Source organism: Mus musculus, chromosome 2 (genome assembly GCF_000001635.26).
Source record: "Mus musculus strain C57BL/6J chromosome 2, GRCm38.p6 C57BL/6J".
Classification (NCBI taxonomy): Eukaryota; Metazoa; Chordata; class Mammalia; order Rodentia; family Muridae; genus Mus; species Mus musculus.
In genome coordinates this window covers 63,521,555-63,536,086 of record NC_000068.7, presented here as the reverse complement: position 1 = coordinate 63,536,086, position 14,532 = coordinate 63,521,555, and the positions used below count along the sequence as shown (strand labels likewise).

At 36.5% G+C, this 14,532-nt stretch overlaps 1 long non-coding RNA gene across 1 annotated transcript in view; it reads left to right on the top strand.

Moving 5' to 3' along the window:
• Gm8541 (predicted gene 8541) overlaps positions 1-10,624 on the top strand; it is a 49,826-nt gene extending 39,202 nt beyond the window's left edge. Inside the window, exon 6 of the long non-coding RNA NR_152174.1 lies at positions 8,020-10,624. This is a non-coding gene — a long non-coding RNA (predicted gene 8541). The remainder of the gene's footprint in view (positions 1-8,019) is intronic.
• The last annotated feature ends 3,908 nt before the right edge of the window (positions 10,625-14,532 follow it).

Sequence of the window (14,532 nt, the reverse complement as noted above, 5' to 3'; positions counted from 1 at the left end):
AAGGAGCTAAAGGGATCTGCAACCCTATAGGTGGAACAACATTATGAGCTAACCAGTACCCCGGAGCTCTTGACTCTAGCTGCATATATATCAAAAGATGGCCTAGTCGGCCATCACTGGAAAGAGAGGCCCATTGGACTTGCAAACTTTATATGCCCCAGTACAGGGGAATACCAGGGCCAAAAAGGGGGAGTGGGTGGGCAGGGGAGTGGGGGTGGGTGGATATGGGGGACTTTTGGTATAGCATTGGAAATGTAAATGAGTTAAATACCTAATAAAAAATGGAAAAAAAAAAACTTAAAAAAAAAAAGAAATATAATTGCACCAATTGCACAATAGAAATAAAATTAAAATTAATTAAAAAAAAAAAAAAAAAAGAAAACAAGACCCTCTAAATCAACAGATTGATAGGAACTCACAGAGAATGAGGAAATGTGCATATGGCCTGCAAGGGTCTGTAGCAAATGGGGTCTTAACCCTGAAAGAAGGGGACTCAAACCCATCCCTAACTCAGATGCTATTTCCAATTGATAACTACTTGCAAATGAAAATGTAACTTTCTACACGCAAGTCTCATGGGTAAAACAAACAACTCTTAATGGTAAAGTACAGGCTCAGCAGTAGCTGACCAGTAGAACGTAACTCAATAGAATCTTTCCAGGTTCCTTGCCTCCATAATTCCATACGTATGGAATATTTGTATATATTGCTTTCTTTTTAACCTAAATAATCTTTCCATATGTATGTGACTTCCAGTTTAGTGGTTTCAAGAGATTCCTGGGTATATGAAGGAGTTTCTCTCAGAATATATTTCTGTATCTTGTTCCTTTTCTTTGTTTGATTTTCCTTCCATTGGTTCATTTTGTCCTATTTCAATGTTTTAATTTTTAATTTTATTTAGTTCATTTGATTATTATTTATAGAGTTCTGTATGCTTACTAGTGAGCGACAAAATGGTTGTGGATCTAGAGAGGGGCAAGCAATTGACAGTGGAGTGAGAGGAGACCATAATCAGGATAAACCAGGTGAAGGAAAAAGTCTATCTTCAGTAGACCTTTACTGAAAAGATTATTTTTAGTAAAAGGAAAACAAAACAAAGTAAAAGAAATCATTGAATCTAAGAGCTGCCTGTTCTTTGACATAATTAACATCATTGACAAATCTTTGGCTTAACCAAAAGAAAGGAATAGAAGAGCCAGATTAACCAAATCAAAATAATCAGGAAAACATTACAACGGATATCAAATATATTCAGAATGTGTTAAGGGAATACTTTAAAAGCCTATACTCCACTTCTTTGGGAAACCTAAGAGAAATTGATTAAATTTATATTTTCAACCAAACCACTATAATTAGCCAAGAATAAATCAATAACAAAAATAGACCCATAATAAATGAAGAGACTAAAATAGTAACGAAAACTTTCAGCTTAAAAAAAAAATATTCAGGGCCAGAAAGTTTCACAGCATAATTATATCAGACTTGCAAGGACGAGTTCCAGTCAATTTTTCTAAAACTATTTGAAAATAATCAAAACAGAAGGAGAAGTCACAAACCCATTATCATTCCAGTACACAAACCAGGTAAAGAAAGAAAACTATAAACCTGTATCAGTAATAGAAGACATTCAAAGGTGCTCAGTAAAATAGCTGGAAATAGACTACAGGCACACTGTAAAATGGGTATATCTCATGAGCAATTTGGTTTTATGCCTTAATGGTACTAGATGGAGCAATAAGACAAGAGAAGGAAATTCAAAGGACACAAATAGGAAAAAGGAGTCAAAGTATCCATATTTGTTGATGACAGAATATTACACAGAAGAAGTTCCAAATTCCACCTGGAAAATTGTAGAAATGATCAACAAATTCAACAATATGATAGAATACAAAATCAACTTGAATAAATAAATATTATTTCTATATACCAACAACAAACATAAAGAGATCCTGCGCACCTCCCAGTTTGCAATAGACACAAAGGAAGTAAATTGATTGCTAGAATCAATGTTGTGAAAATGACCATTTTTACCAAAAGATAGTAACAGATTCAGCGCAATCCCAGCAAAATACCCATCTCATTCTTCAAAGAAATAGAAAAATAAAACTATCTTAAAATACATACCCCTTATTTAAGTCATTCATTCATGAATTTTTTTCATACTCATAGATTTTATGTCAAGCCTAAAAAATAATGAAATACCCTAGCATTGCTATCAACAATTTTCTGCCTAAATTATATGCCTATTTCACCTATTAATCCTGAAACAACATGGTTGATCAACTCCTTGTCTCATTCATATGCTAATCCAATATAGTTAATACTTATTTTTTTAATTGCATTTTTTTTCTATTTATTTGTCAATTTCTAGGTTGAGAAAATCCAAACTCTGCTTTAAAGAGCTCATTGTAATGGGAGCAAGAAAAGTGAGCAAATAATCCCATCACTGGGAAACAGGAGCTGTAGTAATAAATCCAGCCCGTGATTTTCAAATCCTACGCTCTCTGTAAAATATTTCTGTGTGCCTCCACCATAGTAGAAAAACAAGAAATTCTTTTATTTTTTGTTTTGTTCCTTTAATATTTTTTATTACGTATTTTCCTCAATTACATTTCCAATGCTATCCCAAAAGTCCCCCACACCCTCCCCCCAATTCCCTACCTACCCATTCCCAATTTTTGGCCCTGGCGTTCCCCTGTACTGGAGCATATAAAGTTTGCCTGTCCAATGGGCCTCTCTTTCCAGTGATGGCCAAATAGGCCATCTTTTGATGCATATGCAGCTAGAGTCAAGAGCTCCGGGGTACTGGTTAGTTCATAATGTTGCACCTACAGGGTTGCAGATCTCTTTAGCTCCTTGGATACTTTCTCTAGCTCCTCCATTGGGGGCCCTGTGATCCATCCAATAGCTGACTGTGAGCATCCACTTCTGTGTTTGCTAGGCCCCGGCATAGTCTCACAAGAGACAGCTATATCAGGGTCCTTGCAGTAAAAGCTTGCTAGTGTAGGCAATGGTGTCATCGTTTGGAGGCTAATTATGGGATGGATCCCTGGATAAGGCAGTCGCTAGATGGTCTATCCTTTTCTCTCATATCCAAACGTTGTAACTCCTTCCATGGGTGATTGTTTCCAATTCTAAGAAGGGGCAAAGTGTCCACACTTTGGTCTTCGTTCTTCTTCAGTTTCATGTGTTTTGCAAATTGTATCTTATATCTTGCTATACTAAGTTTCTGGGCTAATATCCACTTATCAGTGAGTACATATCATTTGAGTTCTTTTGTGATTGTGTTACCTCACTCAGGATGATGCCCTCCAGGTCCAACCATTTGCCTAGGAATTTCATAAATTCATTCTTTTTAATAGCTGAGTAGTACTCCATTGTGTAAATGTACTACAATTTTTTGTATTCATTCCTCTGTTGAGGGGTATCTGGGTTCTTTCCAGCTTCTGGCTACTATAAATAAGGCAGCTATGAAAATAGTGGAGCATGTGTCCTTCTTATCGGTTGGGACAACTTCTGGATATATGCCCAGAAGAGGTATTGCTGGATCCTCCGGTAGTACTATTTCCAATTTTCTGAGGAACTGCCAGACTGATTTCCAGAGTGGTTGTACAAGCTTGCAATCCCACCAACAATGGAGGAGTGTTCCTCTTTCTCCACATCCTCGCCAGCATTTGCTGTCACCTGAATTTTTGATCTAGCCATTCTGACTAGTGTGAGGTGGAATCTCAGGGTTGTTTTGATTCACATTTCTCTGATGATTAAGGCTGTTGAACATTTTTTCAGGTGCTTCTCAGCCATTCGGTATTCCTCAGGTGAGAATTCTTTGTTTAGCTCTGAGCCCCATTTTTTAATGGGGTTATTTGATTTTCTGGAGTCCACGTTCTTGAGTTCTTCATATATATTGGATATTAGTCCCCTATCTGATTTAGGATAGGTAAAGATCCTTTCCCAATCCGTTGGTGGTCTTTTTGTCTTATTGACGGTGTCTTTTGCCTTGCAAAAGCTTTGCAGTTTCATGAGGTCCCATTTGTCAATCCGCGATCTTACAGCACAAGCCATTGCTGTTCTATTCAGGAAATTTTCCCCTGTGCCCATATCTTCGAGGCTTTTCCCCACTTTCTCCTCTATAAGTTTCAGTGTCTCTGGTTTTATGTGAAGTTCCTTGATCCACTTAGATTTGACCTTAGTACAAGGAGATAGGAATGGATCGATTCGCATTCTTCTATGTGATAACAACCAGTTGTGCCAGCACCATTTGTTGAAGATGCTGTCTTTCTTCCACTGGATGGTTTTAGCTCCCTTGTGGAAGATCAAGTGACCATAGGTGTGTGGGTTCATTTCTGGGTCTTCAATTCTATTCCATTGGTCTACTTGTCTGTCTCTATACCAGTACCATGCAGTTTTTTATCACAATTGCTCTGTAGTAAAGCTTTAGGTCAGGCATGGTGATTCCACCAGAAGTACTTTTATCCTTGAGAAGAGTTTTTGCTATCCTAGGCTTCTTGTTATTCCAGATGAATTTGCAGATTGCTCTTTCTAATTTGTTGAATTGAGTTGGAATTTTGATGGGGATTGCATTGAATCTGTAGATTGCTTTTGGCAAGATAGCCATTCTTACAATGTTGATTTTGCCAATCCATGAGCATGGGAGATCTTTTCATCTTCTGAGATCTTCTTTAATTTCTTTCTTCAGAGACTTGAAGTTCTTATCATACAGATCTTTCACTTCCTTAGTTAGAGGCAAGCCAAGGTATTTTATATTATTTGTAACTATTGAGAAGGGTGTTGTTTCCCTAATTTCTTTCTCAGCCTGTTTATTCTTTGTGTAGAGAAAGGCCATTGACTTGTTTGAGTTAATTTTATATCCAGCTACTTCACCGAAGCTGTTTATCAGGCTTAGGAGTTCTCTGATGGAATTTTTAGGGTCACTTATATATACTATCATATCATCTGCAAAAAGTAATATGTTGACTTCATATTTTCCAATTTGTATCCCCTTGATCTCCTCTTGTTGTCGAATTGCTCTGGCTAGGACTTCAAGTACTATGTTGACTAGGTAGGGAGAAAATGGGCAGCCTTGTCTAGTCCCTGATTTTAGCGGGATTGCTTCTTATTGTAGGTAATTAAATGAAACACTACTTGATACTACATCTTTTTCACTCAAGGTAGAAAGTTTTAGCTCATTTGCTATTTCTTTGTGGAGTTCTCACTGCCACAGATTAAATCTCATGCAATGCTGTCCTTTCCCCTGCACCAGTGAAGGCTCCTCTTAACTACTCTCTCACCTCATTCTATGGCATTATCATTGGCCTAACCACTCATGCAAAAACCTCAAGGGACTGCATTTACCCAGGACTTATCTTTTCTATCAGCAAATATTGGATATGCCTAAAAGGTCTCTAAACATTCAACCCTTCTTTAAACCTTGTTCATTGGTGTAGGCTTTCATTATTTCTTGTTCATGTTCATAAAATGATATTACTAATATCATTACTATAAGGTACAAGTATAGTTTAATTTTATTATTATCTATAGTAAGACATTTCTACCTTGTGTATTCTCTGGAGTCCCATTTCTAAAATTGTATTTCAGACATAAAATTCTTACATAATCTTCTAATACTGTTAATATGATGTGCCTTAAAGTTCCAGTACTCAGGAACTACTAATTCTTTAGCTATGTTTCTCATTTATAAACCAGAAGATATTTCATGATCTTGTTAAAAGAAAATTAATATTATACATTTAAGTATAAAATAATTCTTGAGAAAATAAAAATTGTAGAAAAAATGTCTTAGCTAATTGTCAAACTAGGAAGAGAATGGCCAACCTAAATGTTAATGTTTGTGTAACCTTTCTATAGTTATGATTCAATATTTGTCAAGATAAATGTATTTCTGTCGGTCTTAAATTATGATTATTATTTCCATTCCTCTGAAAATCTGCATACAAAAGCTTACTACATGTAGTCGGGGGAACTACACCATTGAGAGAAGAATTTATGATTATGAGTAATTGAATAGAAATGATCTTTCTCTTCTTGTGCCTTATGCTATAAATCAGAAAGCACAGGAAGAATACAAACAGACAACAGAGTAAATCTTTTCTTCAGTTTTCATTTTCTCAGAGAGACCTTACTATATAGTCATGTAATGGAGTCATTCAAAAAAGTTTCATGAAGCCACAAGTATCCATGTGCAGGATATTTTCTAGGTTGGAAAAAGAGTTACTGCTGAAGAAAACTTTAAAATGAAATTAAATCAAAATTTTAACACAGAGAAAAGAGTGAACAAATACAATGTACTATGCTTTCTCTACAGTAATTGAATATTATATTACTATATGACTTCTAGATTTTATATGCCATGTTTAACCTGAAGACAGAATAAAGGAGTTGTTTCAATAATGTGGTAATTTAAATATATTTTTGCTGCATTAATAATTTGCAAAAATGCTAGTTTATAAGCAATATATTCAGAGTCATAAATACTATGGAAAAATACTGACATAAAAACCACCAAAAAGCAAACAAATGATTAGCTCAGCCATAGAACACTTCTTCAGAATAGGTGAGGTTCTTTGCTTGACATATAAACAAAACAAGACAACAACCACAGCAACAAAACAACAACAAAGCTACAATCTGAGAATCTTCAAATCATTACAAATCTGCTTTGTAAGAACTAAGTATATATCGAAAAATGATACACACACCATTTTCTTTGTCATGTATCATGTCAAAAATTAATATGTGTTAAGAAATTATTTGTACGAGGCTGTCCATTTAAGGATAATGCAAAATAAAGAATAAATATGGTCTCCAGAATTTCCAGGCTTCTGTTGTCAGCTGTGAGATCCACAAAAATTCCTGTGAAGAATAGCCTCACGGATGCAAGATTATCACAGGTTGAAGACTCTAAGATGCTGTTATCAGAGGAAGAGAACTCAGCTTGAATTTGATGGATCATATTTTGTTATTATTATTTTCATTTTTATTATTGCCTTTTTTAATAGTCCAGTTGTTATCCCTCTCCGGGTCTGCCCTTTGACTATTCCTCAGTCCATACCTCCTCCCCCGTCTCCCAAAGAATGTCCCCTTCCTCCCAGACTTGCCCACTCCCTGGGCCCTTGAGTCTTTCCAGAGTTAGGTGTGTCTTCTCTCACTGAGGCCAGATGAAATAGTCCTCTGCTGTTTGTGTGTCGGCTGGCCTCATATCAGCTGGTGTATGCCGTCTGGTTGGTGGCTCAGTGTCTGAGAGATCTCAGGCATTCGGGTTAGTTGAGACTGCTGGTCTTCCTAAGGGTTCACCCTCCTCCTCAGCTTCCTAATTTTTAAGTGCAAGGGAAACAAAGGTTTAGGGAAGGAAGAATGGCTGGAAAGACAGGATGAAGGCAAAAGAATTGTGCAGTAAGCACAAGAAATGGACAAGTGTTAGGCAATACTTAGAAGCTCTGTTGGAAATGAAGGTACAGATGGTCCTGACAGTGGAGAGGTGCTCCTTTTCCACATACCTCCCAGCCACGGATTAAACTGGATTTTCCAAACTCTCCAGAGTCCGTCATCTGAGATTGATGCCTGTTACCTTTCACTATCCCCTCTCGTACTTCTAAAGGAAGCTTTTCTTGTACCATGGATTTTAGGGTTAAACAGAAGTTTCCAGGCTCCGGGGCTCTTAATTTGCCAGCTTCCATGAGTATTCGAGTTTAAGGGAAATAATTCTTGTTTAAAAAAAAGAAAGAAACAAACAAAGAAAGAAAGAAAGAAAGAAAGAGAAAAAGAAAGTGTACATTAAGTTATTTCTAACTAAATCATGAGAAAGAGCTTTCTTTTTTAAAACCAATTACTAAGTATTAAAATTTACCAATTATGAAGGGTTTTACTGACAAGGTCATTTATAAAAGAATCATTCAGTCTAGCTAGAGAAAAACCACTGCTGAGCACAGAGCTAAAAAAAAAAAATTCTTTGACTAAAATCTCAGGAAATTAATGCTCCCGTTATCTTTATCTGTATTTCAGGAAGAAGTGGTGAGAATGTTGCATCCTTGAACTGAGAAGCTGCCTCTGTGCTCTTTGCAGAGAAGAAGAAAGTTTGATCGTAGTGGCAGGCTTGAGCAACTTGGATGCACCGAGTATTGATTTCCCTCCTGTATTTATTCTATTCTTGTGCTAGAAAACGTTAAGTATCTGGAGAGGGATGGCAAAGTGGGCATTTTTAAAACAGTTTGACATGATTGAAAGCCTTCATATTTGTCAAGGTGTTTCCCTGCTATATGAAATTGTTTTCTTTTCACATATTTTTGTTCTCAACGGATGTCATATCCTTGAAATGTGGCAGATTCATCTCTCTGAAGTAGTGTTTTTTCAGTTCAACAGCAGAGAAGGGTCAGTTGTGGATTGGAGAGCTATGGTAGGCTGGCTGACATAGCCATATACCTCTGTTCTACATTTTACTAATCTAGCAGTTGATGGGTAAAAGAAATTGTCTGAATTCACTCTGCAGCATACAAATCAAACTGTGCTTAGCATCATATCCTAACCAGGAATAGAAACTTGTTGTATCTCAAAAGCTACCATTGCTCCAAAGATGGCTTCTCTTGAATTGTAGAGTCAGCTGAACTACAATTCATAAATGACCAGCCATTGGAGCCCAGAATTTCTGTATCTACCAAGCTTCAATGGGACATGTGGAGTATGTAACATGGTTACCCCTCCCAGTTTCCTGAGTTCTTTGAAACAGAACCAATGAAGGACAACTCTGTTCAGGTCACTGGAAAGAATTTTTCCCTTTCTTTACAATTCATTCAGAACTGTTTTGGAGTTTTTAAAGAGATCATTTGTTATCGACAACAATCCTTACTTCACACGGTTTTGTGTTCTTCATACCTCTTGAGATAAAATTGTATTAAAGCTTCAGACTCACTTTATAAAGTCATCTGGAAAGAATTGGAAACCTGGAAAATGTTGCCTTTTGCATCCTTTAATAATATCACCTTTCCTCTAATACAACCAAATATAATAAGATTAATAATGACTCAGTTTACTAAAACAAGTTTCCCTATTTTTTTTATATGGAGGATGTTTCCAATTAGTTGTCTGGAGCCAATGATAATTATCGAAGATTATCAGTATAGTTTTTTTACTCTGAATGTCTTGCATAAGTTTGTGGAACACTTGATGGCTCTTGATGCCAATAATTTATATCTGCATGTATGTGTAAATAATTAGGTATGCGATCTAGAAAAGCACTAGGTAACTGAAACATTAACATCTGCTGAAACACGTCACAAACATGGAATAATTCTAATGAACCTAATTTAAAAAAGAGCATTACATATCTTGGTAAGTATCCAAGCACATTAATGTAAAAAGAAGTCAGCTCATTTGTATTGAACTTGGAATGAACCAGCACTGTACGCACAGTTGTTTGTATTGCCCATGGAGGCTGACTTAATCTATTTGGGTGAAGATGGCAGACTGTCATGAATATCTACTTTTCAAATTGGCATGAAGCCCCATAAAAGTGCAGCGTCTGTAACAGCAGAGACTATAGGATCACTGCTCTTAAATGAAGCCGGGCCAGAAAGCACCATCTGCACAGAGAAAACCCACTAAGCCACAGGACAAGATACCTTTCCTCACTTACTATTTTCAATCATGTTATTGGTCTCCAGTCTTCTTCAGTGAAAATGCCACCCCCAATGGTATATATTGAGAAGTAATGCAATCAACACTGTTCTGATGCCAGGGCCAGTTTTTAAAGACGTCTCCTTGCTTGCTCAATGACTTTCGTGTTTCATTGATTCTGGGAACTTGAGTTCGCCGTGAATATATATGACCGAGTGCTCTTTCTTTTGCTTTTATGGCTTTACCATAGCATAAATTGCTGCAGATGTGAATGTTCTTATTGGCATACATGGAAGAATGACCTGACTTTATAGTGCTATTATAAAAGCATGGTTTAAACTAGCCTTTCAATTTTTGTGTGACAGAAGAAGGGGCTAATCTTATGGGTCTTGACCTCTCTCAAGCATTCAAACTATTGATGACAGAGCACATGGCTCTTTACGTTCCCTGCTTGTCATTTTCTTGGCCTTAGATGGTTCCCAACCCATTTTAGTGTATATATGCCTTATTGACGTCCTGTGTTGTTGGCTAATGCATCTTTTCAGACTCAATGTCTCTGGCCTACATTTCTGTAAGGATTAAGAAAAGAAATGAAGATTCCAAATAAGCTCTATGACTGGTTTTCTGCATTTCCAGACCATGGCAAGTGAAGTACCCTTGGAGTTCTGGACTCCCCACCTACTGATAAGAATGCCCAAATCAACACATTATTTCAAGCAACTGCTTGACCATTCAGCTTCGTCACTCAGATTTGATCACTATACTGGATTTTTCTTAGGGGGAATCTTAGGTATTAATTATAGCTGAAGATGTTTCATAAAATTCAAATTACTTCTAAATTAATACAACTTCAAAGTGGATTCTATCTGATGCTGGTCTTCTTTTAGCTGTTTATCAAAATGTAACATAAATTTAACAGTATCATTTCTAATTTTTATAAGAATATATGAATGTGTAATATAACACTGTGAAAGATGTGCTAATAAAGAGGAAGACAATATTAAAAGAGTCTATCTGCATAAATATGGTTTTCCTTGAAGATACTGCAGATCAAGGTGCCTGCCACTATTTCATTCCCTCTCATAGGTTCCTAATTTAGTTATTGATGCTACCTTTACCACATTTGCTGGGTATGTTGAGGCATGCTGAGCATAAAGGCATCTGTGTATAGTCTGGTCAGCAAAGATTGGCAGGAGCTCAGTCCTAGGGAAATCTGAGTTCCACTGAACTGCACAAAAATGGTGGCTACTTGCAGACCAAGTCAGAGTTTCATCTCTTTTGTGATGTTTGAACGGGACATTCAACAGAAGCTTGAAGATAACAGGAAATGATCAAGTTGCTCAGATATACACAGAAAATAAGCAGTAATGAGAAACTATAGGATTACAGTAATCGGGGTTAAGAAAATGTCAGAATCAGTGGCAAACAATGTGGGTCTATTTGCAAGTAATAGCAGGGGCCATAGTCATAGAGACTGTTACTGTTTAAGGATGAGTCAGGTGGGGCATAAAAGAGGAAAGAAGAATCAGGATGCTTGCCGAGAACAGCGCTTGCTTCCTGAAAACTAGTTTCATATTAAACGCTCATCCTTAATACCCAGATTGTAGTACTGGCAAAATGATGAAGTTTAATCTCCTTGAACCTTAGGGACCCATGCTGTGTTTCTAAAGGAACACGCTAGCTAAGCAGGCAGAGATTTCATGTTGCAGCCACTTCTAAATGCTCCATCTCTTTGCTACACCAGAGGGAAAGTTTCAGAAACTGGAACTTTGAAAGGTACACTCAAACAAGAGAGGCTACTTTATATTTTATAGATATGGCAATAATTTCTGTAGTGTTCAACTATTTTAAGATATTTAATATTTAACACTATTTCCAAATCTCATGTTAAAGAGTTCATTATATATTTTAGTTAAATATTTTACATCTATCTGTAAGTGGATATATATACAGTTACCTATGAAAAACAGAAGAGGGTCTAGACCTTCTGAAACTGGAGTTACAGGTGGTTGTGTGCTAAGCATCATGGTCCTTGGGAGCAAACTCTGGCACATCTGTTAGAACAGCAAAAGCTTCTAACTAGGGAGCCACATTTCTAGCCCTCAATTCTCCTTTTAACAGTTACATAGTATTCTATTACAAATCAATTAACATCGTTCCCACATTGATCCATTTAAGTGGGTCTTGGTCTGACCATTTTAAAATGTCAATTTTATCAAAAATAGTGATGAGTACAAGTTCTGGAAACTGTAAGATTCCATAAAAGGATTTAATAAGCTATATGTTTTCAAACTGTTAAAAAGTTGCAGTGAATTCACTTGTATGTGCATATTAGCTATTATGTCAATGATAACTAAGTTATGATCTATAGAACCACAGATGGTAGGTATGGAGTAAGTGATTAGAGGGACATCATCATTGGAAGGGAAATAGCATCCATAATTATGGATGGATGGGGTTGCCAAGGGGTGGTAATGGCTAGAATGGGAAGATCAAGTGGTAAGGAGAGAGGGGGTGGTGGGAGAGAATACAATGAGAGACATGTGACATTAAGGGACATTTGGGGGACAAATACAACAGAAACTTCCATATGTGTGTGTGTGTGTGTGTGTGTGTGTGTGTGTGTGTGTGTATGTGTATGTATATGCATTCTAAATGAAACTGCTGGATAATGGGGGAGGCAGAGTACAAACTACCATCTTTTGCCACCAAATGAACCTTCTAATACCTATTGAGATACATCTCATCGACTTATTGCCCAAAGGTGCCACATGGGAGCCTCCAAAATAACACAGGCTGTTGCCAAATCTATAGTTTGCTGACAGCAAAAGCTGACCCAAAACTCCTTTGCTGAAGACAACACCTACTCAACTCATTGAACATGAAGATGTTGAGATGTTGCCTACATAGAGCCCCCACTCCTGTATTCTACCTTTGTTGCTAGCCTTTGTTGCAGGAAGGTGCTTGGAATGCAATCAAAGGAGACTTGTAATATCTGTCATATTATGTTAGTATATATTTGGAGGTTTGGCAAGAGATATTCAGATACTCTGATATTATCTATCAATATAGTAGAAGTGGGAACGAGATGAATACTTAGCAACATAGTCACCTTTTCAGCTCAATGGAACCAATGTTTCTCTAGCAGTGACCAAATTAAAGGTTGTGATCCACATTAATTCTAATCATAAAAGGGTCTACACATGGGCTTAGGTTCTTTTTCTCACTTCACTACAGCCCTGAGAATGAGTTAACTAAATTTTTAACTGATGTGCTTGTGGAAAAAAAATGAGCCTCATTTTTGGTGGTATAAAATGATAAGCCAAATAAAGAGCTGAGAAACAATTCAGAAACTCTACATGTTCAAAGCCTCTGTAGGCTACAGAACGAGTTCCATGATATCCTGGGCAGTTTAGTGAGCTCTTGTCTCACAGAGTAATAACAAGGACACAGAGTTAGTTGTAGAACACTTGTCTAGCAAGTGCAAGTCTGCAGGTCCAATTCCTCCTACAGAAGTAATCAATCTTTAAAAACGAACAAACCTGAAGATCTTACCAGGAAACCTCTTGCTCTCTGTGCTTTCTATTCATTCTCTCATTAACTTGAAGTTTGTTCCAATATTGTCATATTGTGCAATTTTATAGTAAGATCTAAACTATACTATCATGTGTCTTTATCTCCAGTTTCTTAAGTAAAAATATCTAGTTAATCTTTTAATATCATGCTTCAGATTCCAAAATAATATCTTTAGAAATTTTATTGGTATCTTTAAATACATTTTCTGAGAAAAAAATTACATTGTCTTTCAGTAAACGCCATGATCCACAAAACTTAAAATTTCTGTTTTATGAAATATAATTTCCTTTAGTGCACTGAAATTCATTGTGGTAGAAAAACAATGTTTTATGGCAGATCTGACTGGTAGGACTAGCTTTCAATTTTCTACTTTTGTGCAGTTGGGAAAATTAATTCACTGCTCTAAGGCTCAGTTTTCTTATTTGAATAATGAAGAGGTTGTAGTAGATAAGGCATTAGAATGGTCACCAAGTTCCATTCCAAATTGTGAATTCAATGAACATATGTTATTAAAAATAATTTTTGTATGCCCACAGGCTACTCTGCAATAGCATCTCAGTTTAACAACCACTCTACCTCCCATTCTGCCTTCTCTTTTCATGGGGAAGACGTGTTCCATAGACATGAATGGAAATTATTATGCATTTAAATATATGATACCACCTAAATAGATTACCTAATTACCAGGGGAATCTTACAGTGCCCTATACATCTAAAAATGGAATCCCAGATTCAATTAATTAGGTGTTTTATAATATAACCAATGTTCCTGTGATATCTTACATTATTGTATCTCCAATTCATAGACACTAGACTGGTAGGAAAAGCTCATAAATAAACAAATATGGAAAACAAAGCCTTAAAGTAAGTAATAATATGTTACAAAAATAAGTGTGGCAAAATAAATTTAACATAGACCACTGGTTACAAATAGACTCAATACTTGAAGTATAACTTAATGAAGATTAACTTAAATATAAAACTAATTAAAAATGCTCATTTTAAAATGCTGGTGATCACTTGGGCAAGATGTGTAGTGTACTGTAATAGTTGCCTCTACCCTGTTTCTTAGATTGTTTGTAAAATAAAAGCAGGATATTCCTCCCTGTGGTCACTTGATATGGAGTGGTAGGGGTTGAAGTTTGAGAGGATCCACTTTGTTCTGTAGCTGAAGGACTCTGAGTTCATGTGACTTGTGAATGCAATGTCTTACCTTAATTTTCTCTGCATAAGGAAATAAATAAGAAAGAAGGTGCAAAGCCTTTGCTGTGGTATCACTTCTTACTTTCCTCTCGCCCAGGTTTTGGTACTTACTCATAATTGATGCAG